Source organism: Mustela erminea, chromosome 6, assembly GCF_009829155.1.
Source record: "Mustela erminea isolate mMusErm1 chromosome 6, mMusErm1.Pri, whole genome shotgun sequence".
NCBI lineage: Eukaryota > Metazoa > Chordata > Mammalia > Carnivora > Mustelidae > Mustela > Mustela erminea.
In genome coordinates, this window is record NC_045619.1 from 9,138,789 (window position 1) to 9,158,827 (window position 20,039).

The window sequence follows — 20,039 nt, forward strand, 5'->3', positions numbered from 1 at the left end:
ACCCAACACCCGTCTCCCCCCGCCACCTTGCACTGCAGGGACTTCCCCAGCACAGTCCTGTGGGGCTCGTGAGCCAGGACTTGCTGACTCGGTGACTTGCCTTGTTTCCCAGGCTAGCACAGGCAGAACGCCCAGACCCCCAACCCTGGCCCTGGCAGGGTCACAGCCCAGCTGGGTCCAAAGTCTCTTTTCTCAGGTTTGGCTCCAAAACACCTCTTTCCCCCTCCCACTTTCCCAGTCTCCCCGTGGAGGATCAGGGGAGGAGGGGTATGCCTATGAGTCACCCTCTGACTCACAGGAGGCTTAGCCAGGGCCTGGTGTGTGAGGGTGTGCGTGCATGCGTGCGTGCGTGTGTGCGTAGGTGTGTGTGTGTGTGTGTGTGTGCGTGTGTGCACTGGGAGGCAAGGAGGCTCAGCTGAGGTGGGGAGACATGTCGGTTTTGTGGCCTTTAAAGAGCTTGGGGCACCTGGGTGGCTCAGTCGGTTAAGTGTCTGCCTTTGGCTCAGGGTCCCGCTTCGGGCTCCCAGCTCGGTGGGGAGACTGCTTCTCCCTCTCCCTCTGCCCTACTCGCACTCTCCTTCCCTCTCATTCTCTAAAAATCTGAGCTCATTGCAGCTGGACCCCAACTGATGGGACCGCTTGGTCACAGCCAGGTTGGGTCAGTCCGCTGGAGCAGATGGGTAGGGCCTGGGTCCTGGGTCTGGGCTGACCCCGTGGGGGCTGGCCCTGCAAACGGGGGAGCCCAGCAGCTACTGGGATGCTCATCTGGGAGGTACTAGATTTCTCCCCAACAGGACAGCCCGGCAGTGAAAAGTGCTGGAATTCACATAGCAAACCTATCACTGTTGGATTAATTAAGTGACTGAACAAATATGTCAGGCTGGGTAGACGGATTTGGGTTTCCTGGCTACGAATGAACCGACACTTCTCGAACCTTAAATGTGTGGGAGAATCCCCTAGGGGCTTTGTCCTAAGGCAGCCTCCGACTTGGCCGGGGCATCAGAACCACAGCCGTCACCTCTGAGGGGATCGGAGCCAGACGCTGTAGCAGACAAATGTTTCACATGTTGACAAGAAGGGAAATGTAGATACCAGAAAATATAAACTGGACAGCTGGACAGAATCCCTGGCAGACCTCCAGGGCAGACAAGGACACAGACGGTATGTGAGGACTCAGGAGGAGTACTTCAACTCCAAGGGCCAACTTGGGTTCTCTGTGTTCTAACAAGCCCCAGGTGACGCCAGCTCTGTGGGTCCAAGAGCCACACTGGGAGAGGCAAGAACGGAGGAGGGTTTAGAAGGGAAACCTCGGGGTCAGCTCAGCAGAGTTCCTGGTCCCGAGCCGGTTGTGAATCTTCTGGGCACGCCCTGAACCAGAACGGTGTGATGGGGTCACACAGCTCCTGCCTGTGGTTCAGGGGTCCTGGCCCAGGAGCCATGAAGGTGGCCAGAGAGCTCCCAGAGAAAACCTGCTGGCTCTAGGACCAGGTCCTGATGGCCACAGGGTCAGCGACCTGGAAACTGCGTCCTACCTGTTTCCTGAAGACCTACTGTGTGCACACGAGGACCATGAGTTGGGGAGAGACACAGACATTGGGGAGCTGAAGGCCAGTTGGGAAGATCATAAGGTTGGTATTGAAAGGGTCATCATCCTGTTTCCATTTCACAGATGGGGAAACTGAAGCCACAAAGGGAGAGGGAACAGACTCAAAGTCTTACAAGTAACCTGTGGGGTCAGGACTTGAACCCTAGCCCTCTTACTCGCGGGACAGGATTTTTTTCCTCCCCATTCTAGAAAGGAGCATACTAGGAGGATCAGGGGCCTATGGCAGGGGAGGCTGTGGGACCGATCAGGCTGCTGTCCCTGAACCTAATGCAGGTCCAGAGAGGCCTGGAAACTTCCATTTTGTTGAGGCTTTTGGTTATATTCAAAGTATGAAGAAATACCTAAATAGGGTTAGCAAATTTGTGCTCTTTTAGAATCTTACATCGATCAAATTAACATAACACAACATACCATTCAGTGACTGTATGTGGATCTATTTGGAAATAACCTCACAATTCAATATAGGTGTTTCACAAAGAGGAACCCAAGCCCACAGACCTGCAGGCGACAGTGCCCCCTGAGTCTCCAGGATTCTCGGATGGCCACGGACGAAGGGTAGAGGATGGGTGGGCGAGGCCAGAGGTGCGGGTGGGAATCTGAGCCCCAGCAGGCAAGGGTGTCTGTGTCTGCTTTGCTCACTGCTATTTTCTGAGTATGTAGCCGTGCCTGGCATACAACAGGCTCTCACTCTGCACTGTTGGCTGAACGTGCCTGGGCCAGGGCACAGCTGTGGGGGAAGGAGAGAGGTGTTGGGGCAGGGCACTCTAACCATCCTTTCTCCGGGTGCAGTGGGAATTTTCTTTTTCCCAATCCTGACCAAGTGAAGTCGGGCAGAGAGTCGGGTGCCTGAGTTCTGATCCTGGCCTCCTGTGCAATAGGGTAACCAGGTCCTGTCTCGAAGCGACAGCTCCCTGGGCTGTAGAACAGGGGTAGGCCATGTCACCTTCGGGGTCTCAAGGTCAGCACCAGACAATCCTTTGAGGTCCTTTCTAGCTCTAGGAAAGGTTTGGGGAAAGAAGAATTCTGGAAGTAGTTGGGATGGGGGTGGAGCCGCGGGCAGGCAGGGGCACAGCGACAGAAAGGACAGAGAGACACTGCTAAGAAACCCAAAACAGCTCGCAGACCCAGGCGTTTTCTAGGGATCAGTAACAGAAGCACGCGTGTGGTCCCACGTGGACGGGTACGCGCGGCGCATCGCAACCGCAAGCAAACCCACCCACTTACTCCACCAGTGGCCACGCCCCCAGCCCCACCCCACTTCCCTGTCTTAGCACGAGGCTGCCTGAGTGGCATGGCCACTGTGTGCTCTTTCCACATGTAGGGTCCTTGGCTTTTCCTCGGAGTCCCCAGCCAGCTGGCCTGGACAAACCCAAGCATCTGGCCAGCCCCCATGACTCTCCCTCGGAGAACCTGCGCTGTCTCAGGCGCTTTAGTTATTCCTCCTTCGTCCTGGCACACCATCCCCGGCCTTGTCCACCCTGGAAGTCTGCCACGGTTTATGTCTAGCTGACCAGTTCATCTTTTCTGGTATCCACATTTTCCCTTCTTGTCAACACGGGAAACGACTGTTGCGTGCTGTGAGCATCTGCCGCTCCCCTCTCTAGGTTCCCTCGGTGGTGATGGCTGTGGGGCTGGTGCCCTGGTTCCCTGGCCACAGCTGGACATTCGATGGCAGCTCAGTCCCCGGAAACGGGACGTCAGCCCCAGGTCTCATGCAGTGTAGGCTCGGGAGGTGAAGAGGGAGGTGATTCTGGCTAATGTCTTTTGCAAATTTAGCTTTAAAACAAAATTTAAAAAAATATATATTTTATTTATTTATTTGACAGAGCACAAGCACAAGGGGAGTGGGGGGTGGGGGGGGGGAGAAGCAGGCTCCCCGCTGAGCAGGGAGCCCTACTATGGGCGCGGGGCTCCATCCCACAGATGCTTCGCCTACTGAGCCACCCAGGCACCCCTGAAAGTTTTCTTTTATTTTGAGGTAACTGTTGATTCACATGTAATTTAAAGAAATAATGCAGAGAGTTCCCCTGTACCCTTTCTCTGTTTTCCCCTACTGGGAGCATCTTGCAAGACTATATAGTACGATATCGCAACCAGGATGTTCACATGGATGCAGCCAAAATACCAAACGTTTCCATGGCCACGAGGATCCTCCTGTTGCCTTTTTAATGGCCACGCCCACTTCCCTTCAATCCCCGCCCCCTCCCTAACACCCCTCCCCCCAAACTGATCTCTTTCCCATTTTTGCAATTTGTCATTCCAAGAATATTATATAAATGGAATCATACAGTATGTAACTTTTTGGGATTGGTATTTCTGACTCAGCATAACCTCTGGAGAGCCATCCAGGTTGCTGTGTGGGTCACTTGTTCATTTTTGTCACTGAGTCGTTCGTTTCCCATGAAATGGATATACGCAATTTGTTTAGCCATTTATTTGTCGAAGGACATCTGGTTTGTTTCCAGATTTTGGCTATTACGAATACAGTTGCTATAAGCATCCCTGTACAGGTTTTGGTGTGAGCAGAAGCCTTCATTTCTCTGGGACGAATGCCCAGGAGCGCAATTGCTGGGTTGAATGGCAGTTGCATGTTTAATTTTTAAAGAAACTGCCGAACTATTTTCCAGAGTGGCTGTACCTTTTCATGTTCCCACCAGCAGTGTGTGAGTGATGGGTTTCTCTGCATGCTCGCCAACATTTGGTCTTGTCACCATTTTTTAATTTAAGCCATTCTGATCGCGGTGGAGTGATAGCTCATTGGGGTCTAATTTGCATTTCACTCCTGGTTAATGATGTTGAACATATTTGCATGGGCTTATCTGCCATCTGCATATCCTCTTCAGTGAAATGTCTCTTCATGTGTTTTGCCTATTTTCTAACTGGATTTTTTTCTTTCCTTTTTTTTTTTTTCTTTTCGCTGTTGAATTTTGAGCGTTCTCATGGGTTCTAGACACTGGTCCTTGGTCAGAGAAGTGGTGTGCAAATATTTCCTCCCAGCCTGTAGTCTCTCTTCAGCTTTTTTTTTTTCTTCATGATTTATTTATGTGTTTTAGAGACAGAGACAGAGAGTGAGCAAGCGCAGGGGGAGGGGCAGAGGAAGAGAATCCTGAGCAACCTGTCCTCTGAGTGTGGGCCATCGCAGGACTCAATCTCATGATCCTGAGATCAGGACCCAAGCCAAAATCAAGAGCTTTCAGCTCTTCAGCCTTTTTTTTTTTTTTTTTTAAGAATTTATTTATTTACTTGAGAGAGTGAAAGAGAAAGCATGAGAAGGGAGAGGGTCAGAGGGAGAAGCAGACTCCTTGCTAAGCAGGGAGCCCGATGTAGGACTCAATCCTGGGACTCGATCCTAGGGCTCCAGGATCATGAACTGAGCTGAAGGCAGTCACCCTACCAGCTGAGCCACCCAGGTGCCCCTTGGCTCTTCAGTTTTTTAAGAGACTCCTCCATGGGAGAGCCCAGGTGACTCAGGCAGGTAAGCACCCCACTCTTGATTTCAACTCCAGATTATGATCTCAGGGTGGTAAGGCTGAGCCCGGGGTTGGGCTCTGCGCTTGGGGAAAGGGGGTCTTCTTGGTCCATTTGAGATTCTCTCTCCCTCTCCCTCTCTGCATCCCCCCAATAAAGAAATAAATCTTTTTTTTTTTTTTTAAGACCCTTTCATGAAGGAAGAGTTTTAAATTTTGATGAAGTCCCATTCATCAATCTTTCCCTTTATGGCTCATGCTTTTGGTACTCTGTATGAGCCCTGGTTGCTTAGCACTAGATCCCCAAGTTTTTTTCTTTTTTTTTTTCTTTAATTAATTTTTTTTTCCAGAGTTTTTTTCTAAAAGTTTTCTAGTTTTACCTTCCACATTTAAGCCTCTGGTCTATTTGGATTGATTTTTGTGTAAGGTATGACTAAGGTTGAGGGTCTTTGTGGGTTGTTTGTTTGTTTTTTACCTATGGATGTTTAGTTGCTCCCACACCATTTGCTTAAAGGTCTGCCTTTCCTCCCTCAAATTGCTTTTGCATATTGTAATGCAAATATTTGTGTGGTCTGTTTCCGGGTGCTCTAATTCCTTCCACTGATCTCTGTGTCACTTGCTCTGCCAGTATCACACACAGTCCTTCTTACTATAAGTATGTAAGATGTCTTACCTGCTTTCTATATCAGGTTTTTGATAAAGTCCATGGACTGGATCCTCTCATTCCTTTTCAAAATTGTTCCGATGATTCTGGTTCCTTTGCTTTTCCATATCAGTTTTATTTATTTTATTTTATTTTTTATGTCAAACATACTTTATTAGCACAAAAAAGCAGCCATAGGGGCACCTGGGTGGCTCAGTAGGTTAAAGCCTCTACCTTTGGCTCAGGTCATGATCCCAGGTCCTGGGATTGAGCCCTGCATCAGGCTCTCTGCTCAGCGGGGAGCGTGCTTCCCCCTCTCTCTCTGCCTGCCTCTCTGCCTACTTGTGATCTCTGTCTGTCAAATAAATAAATAAAAAATCTTAAAAAAACAAAAAAAAAAACAAAAAAAACGAAGCCATAAGAAGCCACAGTGAGAAGAAACATACATTAGCGGTCAAACAGTTAATGTTGCCTACAAATACAGCTTTTCCTTTCTGTAGCCTTGGCAGTAGCCAACAGCTTATAAAAGAACTTTCTGTCACAGCAGGGTAAGGAAACCAAGGAAGGAGTACTGACCGGTGGTCCAGAGTACATTAACAAAAAGACACAAGAATGGATTCGACGAGTGCAAAATGTCTGGGACAGAACTGTAAATTCAGTTCGATACTCAGAAGCAAACACTAGCACTTGGCATCACTTCCAAAATAGCTCACTGAAGTAGTATTTCATACTATTCTAAGTGACCAAAAGGTGCTAAGTGAAGTTATTTATAGATACAATGATTGCACAGTATCTTTGAAGCCTGCAATTAGAGTTTCAGATTTTCCATTAGAAATTAACTGCCCTGAAATTGTACAAACTGTACTTAAGCAATTCAACTATGAGAGTTTACAGCTAAGAGCTATATCCTGCCATCCAAACTGTTCATTGCGGTTTAACAATCATCTCAACTCGGCAACCACTGCTGTTACCATTGGACTTGTCTGGGCATCTTCTAGTCTCACTTTCTTCATGGTTCATAAACGCATCACGGGCACAGGAAAAGATCCAGCTTTCATCAATGAGTAGACTGCATGTACTAACCTAAGAAAATCACACACAGGACCACATTGCAGCTCTTCCCAGTGTGTTTTAAGTTAAAACACTCATTCAAAAAAAATTAATACCTAAGGCCTTGGGATAAAATTCTACTACCAGATTTATAAGCCTGAATTTTTAGGAGCAACTGTCTAGGAAACCTGGTTTACTGAACAGTACCTTTTGCAGAAGAGACATGAGACTGACTCCAAATTCAACACTTCAGTGAACTTCACTGTGCCCTTATGGCCAGGAAATTGCATTTTTCTTTTTTTCTCAAAGGAAGGCAGTCTTTATCTTTTGGACTTCCAAAGCTTGATTTATAGTAACTACAAACAGCGCTACTGTTGGAAGGTTGTAGAAAAATTCTTCGAAAAAATAACAATTTCAAAGATTAGTCACACGGTTGAAATACTCATCCAATAGTAATAATTTGTTCTTCAGTAAGAAATAGAATTCTTTGGGGCACGTGGGTGGCTCAGTTGGTGAAGCGCCTGCCCTTGGCTCAGGTCATAATCTCGGAGTCCTGGGATCCAGCAGCCCCTCTTCCTGGGCTCCCTGCTCAGTGGGGAGTCTGCTTCTCCCACCCCCTCTGCCCCTCCCCCCTGCTTATGCTCTCTCTTAAGAAATAAATAAAATCTTAAAAAAAAAAAAAAAAGGAAATAGAATTCTTCACAGCAAATGCCCCAGAGTTGTTTCACTCAATTACAACAGTCATTAAAAACCAAACTTTTCGCTCAATGGACAAAAAAATGTTTTTCCAGCCTTACTGAACACTCTGCCTTCTGTTGTCTCAAGGGGCCCCACATTTATCTGAGTAAGTAACAGCAGATCGCACCTGACAGATACTAACACTAAGCCTATACACTGTACTGGAAAAACCCTAACACGGATACGCGTCCTTGCTATGTAATAGCACATGGTCTGATGCACATAAAAGCAGATCAAGTGAATGCCCTTCGGGGGCATTCTTTGCCTTGACTGGTTCTCGTTCTAACCAGTGAACTCTTAACTTTTGGGGCGTAATGATACTCTTTCAAAAAAATCCTGCAGCATGAATGGTAAAGGGAGTTATCAGTTCCATCCCATGCAGGACACCTACAGACCACTGCCCAGCAGATATATGGCAGGCTGAAAGGGAAAGTCCTATTTAAGCATAGAGTAAGCAATAGTTCAAAAAACCATGCAAGAACTGGGATCTTCATAACGTTCCCAGAGTCCTGTTACTGCGGAGGCCTGAAATATACACGGTGACTGGCACCCAGACTGCACTTGGGACTCCAGTGTTCAATTCATGGAAGCTCACGGAGGTTCTGTGGTCGCAAGAGGTCGTCCTCTTGCGTAGAAGGTGCAAGAACCTGCCTTCAGTTTCCCTTCAAGGAAGGCTTCTGTTTCGTAACGGTCCATCTCTCCCCAGGAACAGGGATTTCCTCGAATCCAAAGCGAGTTGGCACGTGGCAATGCCTAGTCAATTTGAGGATGGACTTTCCAACCCCCGGTCTGCTAACCTGGACATGGCTGTCTCCAGACACCTGATATGGCTTCTGCCTACATGACTGCAGGCACAGAGTGACTGTCCTCTTCTGAGTCATGGTTACCTTCTAGAATCGCAGTAATGTCCCCATTTACTTCAGTCATTCCAGGAGCTGACTTTGGTCCCAATTTACATAATGGGTTAACCTGTACAGTGCCTTCAAATGTGTGTCTTTGTGCTTGGGAGGAGGGTCAACCCGCTCTTCGATACTAAGCCATCTTCCCTCTTGGAGCCTATCTTCTTCATCTCCTATACAAACCAATGATGGATTGAACAGATCAAAAAAGTTGAGTGTGGGCTCACGAGGGGCTCTGTGCTGTTTAATCAAATGCTATCGGGGAGCTACATCTGAGCCAGCAGGATATGGGCATTTCTCAAGACTTAATTCAGAAACATGTATTTAAAAAAAAATTTTTTTTTATTAGAGAAGAGGGTCTGGACTGCTGACTGTAAGTTCTCATGAGGAAACACAAGCTCACAGTGTCCTGCAACCTCTGTCTCAGAGAGTGGCTTCCCACGGCTCCGCGGACACCTGTCCACATTGAGGACAGAGCTTACGCCATACTGCCGCTCTCTCCTTTGAAGTCCACAGAGTTCTACTCAACTTTTTATCAGCATCTAATGAACTTTATGTCTTTGTAGAACAGGAATGTTTTCTCTTCCCACCCCATGGAGCATGTCCAGAGTGCAGATCTCTTCTTGCAAGTCTCTTTCCTGGGGTGACACATGAATCACTACCCTTTTCAGTGTTTACTTCAACAATCTAGCAATTTCGGTGGCACAGTTTTGGGTTCTCCTTGAAGAATTCTCGGAAGGGCTTAATCTCAGTTGCAAGGTAAGGTTTTCTCCTAAGGGGCTGGTTTGTTGTTAGGGAGCTGAGTACAGACAAACATCTGTTGGACTTCATGTCCACATCTTCCCGCTCCCTTGTGACCAAAGAGATTCTGACACCTGTGTTTAAAGTGATTCTGCATCTTCCTCACTTTATCTGTTGATTATAAGATCAGTTTGGGCACGTGGGAGGGCCTCACCTGTGGGCACCTGAGGCCAGGAAGAAGGTCCCGTCTGTCCTTTTCGACTGACCAGTAAGCACAGTCTCGCTTCCTCTGGACTAAGCCGGGGGCTCCGGGACCCCAACTCTGCCAGATGCTTCTGCACCCCCTTCCCCAGCCGCCTTCCACCCTTCACCTGTTCCCCTCCCCCCAAATCTCACCGGAATGGAAAATACCTCCCCTCCACACCAGTTTTAGAATAATGTTGTCTATCTCTATCCTCAAAACATTTTACTGGAGTTTTAACAGGAATTGTATGAAGTCCATATGACAATTTGGGGAAAATTGACATTTTACTCTGCTGAATCTTCATGAACATAGTATGTCTTTCCATGCCTTTGCCTTTGTTGATTTCTTTCATCCGCTTTCCGTGAGTTTTCAGCCCGCCAAGCCCTGTGGACGTGTTCTGTTAGATTTACACCTCAGCATTTTATTTTATTTGAGCAATTGTAAATGGTATTTTAAATGTTTATATCTTTTGTTTCTTGGCTGAGACTTTTGTTTTCATTGGTTTCAGATGTGTTCGTAACACTTCGCTTATCTTAGTGTGGGCATCTATGCTCATTCGGCTTGAGATCTTCCTGGCTTTTGGCTTGACGAGTGGTTTTCTAGCGAGACCTGGATATTTTGGGCATTATGTGATGAGACTCTGTATCTTGTGCAGCCTTCTGCTTTAGCTAGTTGCCCGGGATGCTTCTGGAGTAGGGAAGTGGGAGAATTGCCTCATTGCTGCCAAATAGGGTTAGAAGTCCAAATTCCCCACTTGACCTCTGTTTGTGCTAGAGTTGGTGAGTTTCCCTCTTGTTGCGTAGGTGGAGAGGCAAGTCCCAGTCCCCTTCTTGGCCCTTCCCCGATAGCATCCCGGCAGGGAGACTGGAGCACCTTATACACTGCTGAAGGGAGAAGTCTAGGTTTCCCACGTGGTCTTGCTGGCACGGATGGGGCCACAGATTTTTCTGAAGGGTTTGGCCGGAGTACACCAATTATTGTGTAAAATTTTTCTGTCTTGCTAGCTGCCTCTTTTCTGGTTCTTTGGCTAGATAGAGTAGGCTTTGTTGTTTTTTGGGGGGTGTGTGTGAATATCCAATTCCCTTGGCATTTCCAGATTGCTGGCTTCTTGAGCTTAAAGTCTGAGCTATATGAGGCAAATTAAAAAAAAAAAAATTCCAACAACAGAAACTCATCGGGTTGTTTCTCGGGTCCTGTGATCCCTCGCTAATCTGCCTTCTTCTTCCCTCCCTTCAGAGCCTCCTCGGGCTTGTTTTATATACTGTGATTAGGGTTTTAGTTGCACTTAGTGGGAGGAATACGAAAAAGTACATCTTCTACTTCCTCTCAGAAGCAGTCCAGTTTAAATATAATTTTACTTTTTATGTCAAGTGGAGATTGTTCCGTTAACTAAAATCTTTTGTTCTTCATATGCTTTCACTGTCCATGCAGGGCCTTTAAAAATTTTATATAAAGTGTGTGTGTGTGTGTGTGTGTGTGTGTGTGTCTCCCCTCATCCCTGAACCAAACCCTATTCCCCTCCCTCCAAAGACTCCTCTTCAAATGTAGTCACGATATGTTCTTTTTGTTTTGTTTTGTTTTTGTTTTTGTTTTTTAAGATTTTATGTATTTATTTGACAGACGGAGATCACAAGTAGGCAGAGAGGCAGGCAGAGAGAGGAGGAAGCAGGCTCTCCGATGAGCAGACAGCCAGATGCGGGGCTTGATCCCAGGACGCTGAGATCATGACCTGAGCCAAAGGCAGAGGTTTTAACCCACTGAGCCACCCAGGTGCCCCATGATATGTTCTTAAATAAATACATACCCTCGGCAAGCAGGCAGCTTTGGGGAAGTATATATCCATTTTAAGTTTACACCAGTGAGATCATGTCTGATGCCCCATTTTATTTATTTCCTTTTTTCCCCTCAAAACCAGGTCTTTGGGTTTGACCCATGTTGTTTTACAGATGGGGCTAAGTCTTCTCCCCTCCACCTGCATCCCTCACATTCCTCAGCCATTTCCCTGGTGAGGGATGCCCGGGTGCCTTCACTTCACAATTGCTGCAAGCAGGGTCACGGGAAACTTCTCGGGCATGGTCCCCGGAGGGCTGGGTTCTAACGCACTCCGAGCGTTACCCCAAGGGGAGGGCTGGCTGTCTCTCGGGGGGCACACGCTGTCCTAACTTGCTTCTGTGAGGACAGTACCTGCTCGTGCTTCCGCCACCAGTGTCTGGGACATCCCGTGGGGAAGACGAATATAGCATTGGGAATTCTCTGGTAAAGCAGACATTATTTTGGTGAGGTGAACCACCACCCTGTAAATCATGTTTAGGCTTGTAAACAGCCAGGCAGGCAGTATAACCTAAGGTTCCCTGGGATTTCCCCTGGTGATTGCGGGAGAGTCCTGCCTGGTCCAGTGCAACAGGGACTAGGGTATGGGATGGGGAAACATCCAGAAGCAGTGAGAGACCTAAAGCCCAGAAATCCCAGAAGTTGAAATAGTCCCTGGGAAATGGAAATGAATGAGCAGTGAAGGGAACAGCCCCTCCTGTAGAGCCTGGCACGCAATTCATACTTAGTTAATATTTACCAGTTGTGAGAACCAACCAAGGAAGGAATGATCGGCCCAGGCCTCTGCACGCTCACTGCTGGCGTTGGTGGGGTCTGTGCTTCTGGAACCCCAAACTTTATTTCCGGTATTGACGCTCCAGCTGGAGGTGCGCATTTGTAAAGGGGAATCCGGTGTCCTGGAGGCCCCCAAACCCTTGCCTCTCAACATTCAGTCAGTCCCTCATTCATCCCTAAAATCCTGCCAGACACCTAATGGGCCCCACCCTGTGCCATGCTCCTGGGGACTGAGATGAGAAGTCACAGACGTAGATATGTCCCCCTCAGACAGCCCAGGGTTAGAGCTCTCAGTCTGCAGGGTGCCCTCAGCCTAGAGACTCCCCCCTGCAACACCCCCAAACCACCCCCCCACAGACCCCCGGGGCATTATTCTCCGCTGACTTCCTGGACTTCCCTCCCCAGCATACATGTGATTTGTCAGTGTCTATTTCTGCAATCATTTAATTTTAACCTATTATTTATGGCTGTTTATCCAAAGCGTTATGTGCCTGACACACAACAAGAGTTTGGTAAATGCTGTGGCTTGACCATCAGAAGAATAAGGGCCGAAATGAAGGTGCCCATGGCTCTCTGAGGACAGAGAAATCGCCTCTGTCTGGGGCCGGGAGGGAGGGCTTCCTGGTGGTGGTGGCAATCCCAGAACAGAATGTTTGCCAACTGGATCAGGGAGTTCCAGGCACAGAGAGATGTATGGCGTGTCCTGGGGACAGACAGTAAGTTGCTGGGAACCACCATGGGGGACTTTGGGCCGTATAGATGGAGGAATTTTTTTTTTAACTTTTTATTGAAGAGCAAACTATGTAAATAAAAATGCCTGCATCACTCAGTGTCCAGCTGGATAAGTTTTCCTAAACACACCAGCATAACCAGTGCCTAGATCAAGAAACAGGACATCATCAGCATCCAAGAAATCCCCCTTTGCGCCCCCCCCCCCGCCCACCCCAGGCACTGTATCTCCTTTCCCCACAAAGATAACCACCATCTTGACTTGTTCAATTCTGTCTATTTCTGAAATTCACATAAATGGAATCCCACGGTGCGGACGCCGCCGTCGTGTCCAGTTTCTGCCTCTCAACACTTTTTGTGATGTGTCCATGTGGCTGCCGTACTTGTCCCTCATTGATTTTTCCTCCTTTCCACTGTTGATGGATATCCGGGTTATTTCTGGCCTTTGGCCACTGTGAATAAAGCTGTAACAAATGATCTTGTCCATTTCTTTTTTTTTTTTTTTTTAAGATTTTATTGATTTGACAGAGAGAAATCACAAGTAGATGGAGAGGCAGGCAGAGAGAGAGAGAGGGAAGCAGGCTCCCTGCTGAGCAGAAAGCCCAACGCCGGGACTCGATCCCAGGACCCTGAGATCATGACCTGAGCCGAAGGCAGTGGCCCAACCCGCTGAGCCACCCAGGCGCCCCTGATCTTGTCCATTTCTTTCAATGGCCGTCTACATGCATTTCTGTTAAACCTAAACCCGGGGGTGGGATTGCTGAGTTGAGGGGAGACAATGCCAAACCACTTTCCCAAGAGCTTGTACCAGATACCCTCCCTTTTACACCAGTGTTCTGGGAAGTCCCAGTTGTTCCACATCCTTGTCAACACTTGATAGTTTCTACACTTTTCCTTTTAGCAGTTTGGGTGGGTGTGCAGTGATACCTCGTTGTAGTTTCATTTTGCATTGCCCTGATGATTAATGTTGTTTTTGTGGACTCATAGGTCACTTGCAGAACCTCTGTTGTGAAGAGCCTGCTCAAAGTCTCCTGCTCCTTTTCACTTGCTGCCTCTCTTTTTCTTATTGATTTGTAGGAGTTCTTTACATATGTTGGAAATGCGTTGTATGTTTTGCAGATACTCACTGGACTTGACACCAGGGACTGATGTGGTTGAACTGCATTGCTAAAAGCACCCCCCTGGCTGAGAGGGAAGGACAGACTGTGAGACCCCAGGAGGGAGGGGGTGCCGTGGAGTTGCTGACCAGGGCAGCGGCTGTGCAGTTGGATGGCAAGGGCTGGGGTCTAGAGAGACTTCAGCAGCACAATTGACAAGCAACATCTGTCATATCGTGCCATGACAAAAACAAGACGTGAATGGTGATGGAGTGTGGAGGAGGGGCAGCGAGGCTGACTTCCAGGTCTCGCTGGCTGGCCGACGAGCTGACGCACTCTGCCCACCCAGCTGCCAGCGGCGAAAGACGGCTTTGTTCTTCGAGGCCCCACCCAAGCCTGCTGGTCCGGGATGCTCTGGGGTCACCGTCGGGACACTGGACAGAGTGTCCAGTGGTAGAATCTGGGTCTCCAGTGGCAACTGGGGGACAAACACCACCTCCCCCCAACCCCGCATGGCTGGGCTGGTCCATGGAGACCCTATGCCCCGGAGGGGTTGGCAGCGGCGGGATCTAACCCTGCCAGGGCAGACAATGCCCCCCGTGTCTGCAGCCCACTGACCCCTGCTGAGTCCAGGCTCAGGGGATGAAAGTCCTGCTCAGGTCCTCAGTCCCCAGGGAAAGGGTGGAAACAGATTCTGCTGTGTCTGGACTTCTGCCCAGCAGCGGGGGACAACGCTGGAATTGGGCCTGACTCTCTCCCAGAAAGCGAGGAACCCTGCGTCTGTACCGCAGGTTAATTTCTCACCAAAGTCCCACCCCCATTCTGTTTCTCAGTGTTTACTTGGAAGAGTTCCGCGGGCTCCATCTTGCAGCATCAGGCTCAGCAGATCACAGCATTTCTGCTATGATATTGTAATTAAACCTTACAAACTCCTTCCGTGATGGGAGGAAGAATATAACACTCGCCACCGGCTGCACTGTGCTAGCTGCTATACATACGTGATGTCAGTCATTCCTCCCCACGATTTCTAAGGGAAGTGTTCATTTCTTCATTTCGTACTGAGTATACTGACTTGCCCACATTCACACAGCAAGCGTGGCTAGAGGGTGGACTTGAACTTGGGCCAATTGGACCCTGCAGCCTCCTTTTCTCTATCTTCCTGCCTGGCAGACAGTAGGGGCTATGGGGGGATTGAACGTCCCCCTGGACAACCAGCGGCCTCACCCTCACATTACTTGTGTGGGATGGGCCTGACCCAGAGCTGAGCTACGTGAAGGAGGGTAGGGGGAGGAGGCTGGCCTGAGAGAGCTCAGGTTCATATTCTGCCTTTGCCCCACCTCTCTGAGTGACCTTGGGTGAGCTACATTTCTCAGAGCCTCGCCTCCCCATCTGAGCAATGGGGTAATCCCTGCCCAGCCTTGCTGCCTGGGAACTTGGGTGAGCAAGGTATGGAAAGACCCAGCCGAGCTGAGCCCAGACGGGGCTGTCTGCTTTTGTCACGCTACTTGTTTGATCCCTTCTGGAGCCTAAGCTGACCTTTCCTGTTCCCTTTTTTGGCGTTAGGGAAGAGTCGGATGGCTCCCCCGCCCCAGCCCTCTTTAGCCTGCACTTTTCCCAGCTTACTCAGTTCCCAGCTGCCCAAGTGTCTCAGGCAGGCCCTGGGTTCTGGCCAACGGTGGCTGTCCCCATCCCGCGGCTCCAGGCTGGCCAGATGGGCAGATGGTACTGGAAATAGCCTTGATAGGAGATTCCCCCCTTTCCGGAGCTCAACCACTTCCTCTCTGACAGAGCACGCCCCCTCCAGGAGGTCCTGCAAGCGGGCCGAGGGACATGCCTCAGGTCCTCGTCTTTTTATTTTTTTTTTTAAGATTTTATTTATTTATTTGACAGACAGAGATCAGAAGTAGGCAGAGACACAGGCAGAGAGGAGGCAGAGAGGAGGAAGCAGGCTCCCCGCCGAGCAGAGAGCCCGATGCGGGGCTCAATCCCAGGACCCTGAGATCATGACCTGAGCCGAAGGCAGAGGATCAACCCACTGAGCTACCCAGGCGCCCCAGGTACTCGTCTTTTGATCGTGAGTCTCGTGAATCTGTCCTACGTAGCAGAAGCTGAGTGGTTCCCTCTCTGGCACCCATTCCCTCCCCTCCCTCGGGATAGGACCCCGTGTTTCCAGGGGTAAACGCAGTCCTGCCCCAGGTGGGCTCTGACTGACTTAAACCAATTACGATAGGGCATCTCATGGCTACTTTGATTGGCTCAGGGATGGACACGTGACTCAAGCCAGCCAATCAGAACAGAGACCTCTACTTAATTTCCCAGGGAGGTGGACCTTCTCTCTCTGCAGGCTGTGAAGACAAGGTAGACCCAGACCCAACTGGGGGCCAGACTGAGAGCCCCCAGGGAGAGTCAGCGTGGGACAGGAGCCAGAGCATGGAGCCAAGAGATGGAGGCAGAGGAGCCAGGTCCTTTTACCCTGTTTGCAGGGCTGGGTCCAGCTTTGCTTGGAACCTCAAATACTCATGTGCTTTTCACTATACTACACAGCCCACAGATTTTAGTTTTCAAAGTCACCTTGAGTGGGGTTTTCTGTGACTTGGAACCTAAAAATCCCGAACAAGGCCTACAGCATAATGACGGCCAGGCCTCCTCTTCCTGCCTGTCCCGCTCAATGGATGGAGCCCAGGGCAATGCAGACAAGGTTTCCGTGGAAACATGTCCCTGTGGCACCTTCAGTCTCAGAAGCAGAAGACCACTTAGAGGCCTCGAGTGGATTTTCCAGATGGGGGAAACGAGGTTCCCTTCAGCCCTTCTTTACTCCACTGTCTGTGTACCTCAGATGGGAAGGGCTGAAGACCCAGCCTGCTGGGTCCCCAGGCCTCTGGGAAGCCTCCTCTCTTCCCCCATCCTGCTTCATCTGAGGATAGAGGCTGTGTTCTGTATTGATAAAACCAGAGAGGGCCTGGCAGGTGCACGGAAGGTAAATACCTCTAATTAAGTGTACTCTCTGTAGCCTCCAGGGTCAAGTTCAAACACCTTAGCCTGACTTCCAGGACCCAATGCCCTTGACATTTCCTCTTCATCCTCTGCTCCTCCCTGGAGGCATGGACGGAAGCTTGGGGGCCACTGTGTTTCTGTCCCTGCAGAAATGTTTTGAATGCCATCAGGCCAAGGGAGGGAGGGTGACCTGAATTTCATGACTGTAGGTCTCAACTTGGCCCTTAGTGTTTGTTCTGATGACCTATTTCTGGGTCATAAAATAAAGGCTTAAGACAACTATGATTTTATCATCTCTTGTGGATTCTGGGGGTCATGGAGTTGGCTGGGGGCTCAGCTGGGTTTTTCAGGTTTCAGAGAATGGCAGTCATGTGGTGGCTAGGGCTGAAGCATCTGGGGACTGGCAGGACATCGCTCCCTCTCTGTGACCTCAGAGCTTTTCCTTGTGGTCTCTCTGGATGGGCTGGTTTGGGCTTCCTCACAACGTGGTGGCCCAGGGCTCCAGCGGGAGTGTCCTACACGATGCGATTGTTTCCCGTGTCACTTCAGAAGTGTGGCAGCATCACTTGCACTGCATTCATTGCCAGGAACTGAGTCACCAACCTGCCCAGGTTCAAGGGGATGGGGAATTAGATTCTGCTCCTTAGTGGGAGAGTGGAAGGTTCTAGAAGGGCTTGTGGGATTCAAGATGTTGCTGTGGCCCTCTTGGGAGAATGCATCTGCCAGCATGCTGTTGGGCAGAGCAGCTATATTTCTCAGGTCCCTGGCTCCCCTTCCATACACAAGGGCTCTTTCAAACCTCCTCCCTCCGCAAACCTCCAGGGCCCTCTGCCCTTATTTGTAGCCCACGGTGACGCTCCTTCTGTACTGAAATAGCAGAAGGAATCATGGGAGAACATCAACGTGCTCCACCCACCCTCCTGCTGGGCCCTGCACTTGCTCAGGCTGCCTTCCCAGCTAGTGTCGTGGGTGGGGTACCTGTGAGTCTCCAGCGGGGCGATCCTACACACGGGCGCGTGCACTGGACCCCCAGCCCTCCCGCAGTCGGCACTCAACCTGCTCCATGGGTTTCCCCTCCCTGGGTTCGCTCTTTGGGAGGGAATGCTAGTTTTTCTCCCATCTTAGAAACCAAACAAAACCTGAACCAAAACAAAAGACAACCCTGTCTTCACACCACGACTCATGCTGTCCGCTCCAGGACAACCCTAACACTGGCAGGCTCTGGGGCCAGGATCCAGATGGAAGTCTGTGTACTGAAAGTCAATATCCAAGTGGCATAACTGTGTGAAACACGTGTGAAGTCAAATAGAGGCTCTTTCTCCATGAGAAGCAGATCTTATTTTTTTTTTTTCCTTGTTCATACAGTATTGTCTTTCCTCTGTCAAACCCTGAGCCAAGCACTTTTCCCGGGCTAACTGGGGAGGCATAGGGAAAGAATATACAGGGCAGATAAGACCTATGGGAGGTGGGCATGGCTCCTTCCTATGGCAAAGAGGAGGAGAAAGTCCACCAGCAGGCACAGGAACGCCATGGCCTTTGGGAGGGCCAAGCTGCTAGGCTCTCATCGGTCGGTGTCTCTGGTGGTTTTAGCACCGCCGCAGACAGTGATGGGCTCAACATCCGAGAGGTGCTCTCCTGACCAAGAAGGCGGTAGGGGCCGGCTTGGCCCAGGCATCCATTTTCAGCGGAAGCAGGCCTGTGGCAGAAGAGCCGCTCCCCAGTGCAGAGAAGACAGAGAGGGAGAAGTCGATCTTCTTAATGAAGAGTTTGGATTCAGAATTTTCCCACTCCTGGAACACGGCGGTACGTGGGGAGCCAGCCTTGGCCATGACCTGGCACGTGGCCCTGGCCCAGGTCCCTTTCTTTTCTGACCCTTGGCTCCACCCACACATTGACCGGCCCTGAGCACCTGTGTGTGGACACCAGCCCAGACCGAGAGCTCTGGCCACTGTCCCCCGCCCTCCAGTAAACAGTGACCCCTTGGCCACTGCTGGGGAGGGTCGTGGGAGGATGACGTTGGGGCCCTCTGAGCCTCTTGCTTGGGTTTTGGGACACCGAGGCTCCCCTGTATAGCCAGGCTCCTGGGAAGAGTTGTCCTGACTCGCCTTTCTGAGTTTCTCTCCACTGTTGCTAGCCTAAGCCTCTCCCACCAAGCTCGCACCCACCTCTCTGCAGGAGCCGTGTTTGCCCCACTCCTCTCTTGAGCACCCCCTTCCGTGGCTCCTCTGCTGGTCCCCTCCCTTCTCCCCAAAGAATAAGTGGTTGGGGGAGCCCAGGGCTCAATCCTTGGACCTCCTCTTTGTGTCCATCCCTTCCCGGGGGGAATCTCCTATTTCGTGGGTTAATTGCCATTCACAAGGCAATGACCCCCAAATGTGTGTCCCCAGCTGGGACCTGGACTTCAGACTCCCGGGTCTGGCTGCTTGCTCTGGGACACCAGGTGGCTGTCTCAGGTTCGTCCCTGGGGTTCTCAGCCGTTGTCCACCGAGCCTCAGTGCCTGCTGCCTCTGTTCCCTCACTTGTCGCAGCCCCGTCCTCCCAAGAGCTGGGACACACGTCTTGGAATCTGCCAGCACCTTTACTCCCCGCTTCAGAATACACTGAGATTCCCGTTCCTTGTCCCCACCCCCACACTGCCAGCCCAGCCTGGCGCCCCCACCTCTCTCTGCCCCTCCCTGCCCCCCACCCCAGGCCGCCAGAGAGCAGGTTTACTATAGCTCAAGTCAGTTTGTGCACTTCTCTGTTCAGCCCTCCCCCGACTAAGGCTCCTGCTGTCGCTTGGAGGAAAAGCCCAGGTCCCCACCGCAGCCCCACACGGACCTATGGGTCCTCCTCTGACCTCGTGTTCCCTGCGTTCCCCTGGGGCCCTGCATGCGCTGTCCCCCTCCCCTTTTCTGAAGCTCTCCTCCTCAAGATTCCACACCTCACTTCCCTTTTCCTCCCATCAGATGTCCCACTGTCACATAGAGTCAACCCCCGCCTGCCCTGGCCTCGTCATTCCTCGTAGCGCCTCTTACCATCCGGCATGTCGGATCTTTTACTCTTTTAATTGTTCAGTTGCCTGTTTTTCTCCATTGGGATGGAGGCTGCACTGCAGGATTCCCCAGATGGTGTGTGGCACATAGTAGGTCTTCAACCAGTTCTTGAATGAATTGCTAATCAATCCTTGCCTTCTTTCCCTGTGAGTGCCCACTTAGCTTCAGAAGCTCTGAACCCGGAGCTCAACC

The 20,039-nt window shown here is 50.3% G+C and overlaps 1 pseudogene; it reads right to left on the reverse strand.

Annotated features, from left to right (window-relative positions):
- Positions 1-7,676: 7,676 nt before the first annotated feature.
- LOC116592550 lies at positions 7,677-19,839 on the reverse strand (annotated as a pseudogene).
- Between the last annotated feature and the right edge of the window lie 200 nt (positions 19,840-20,039).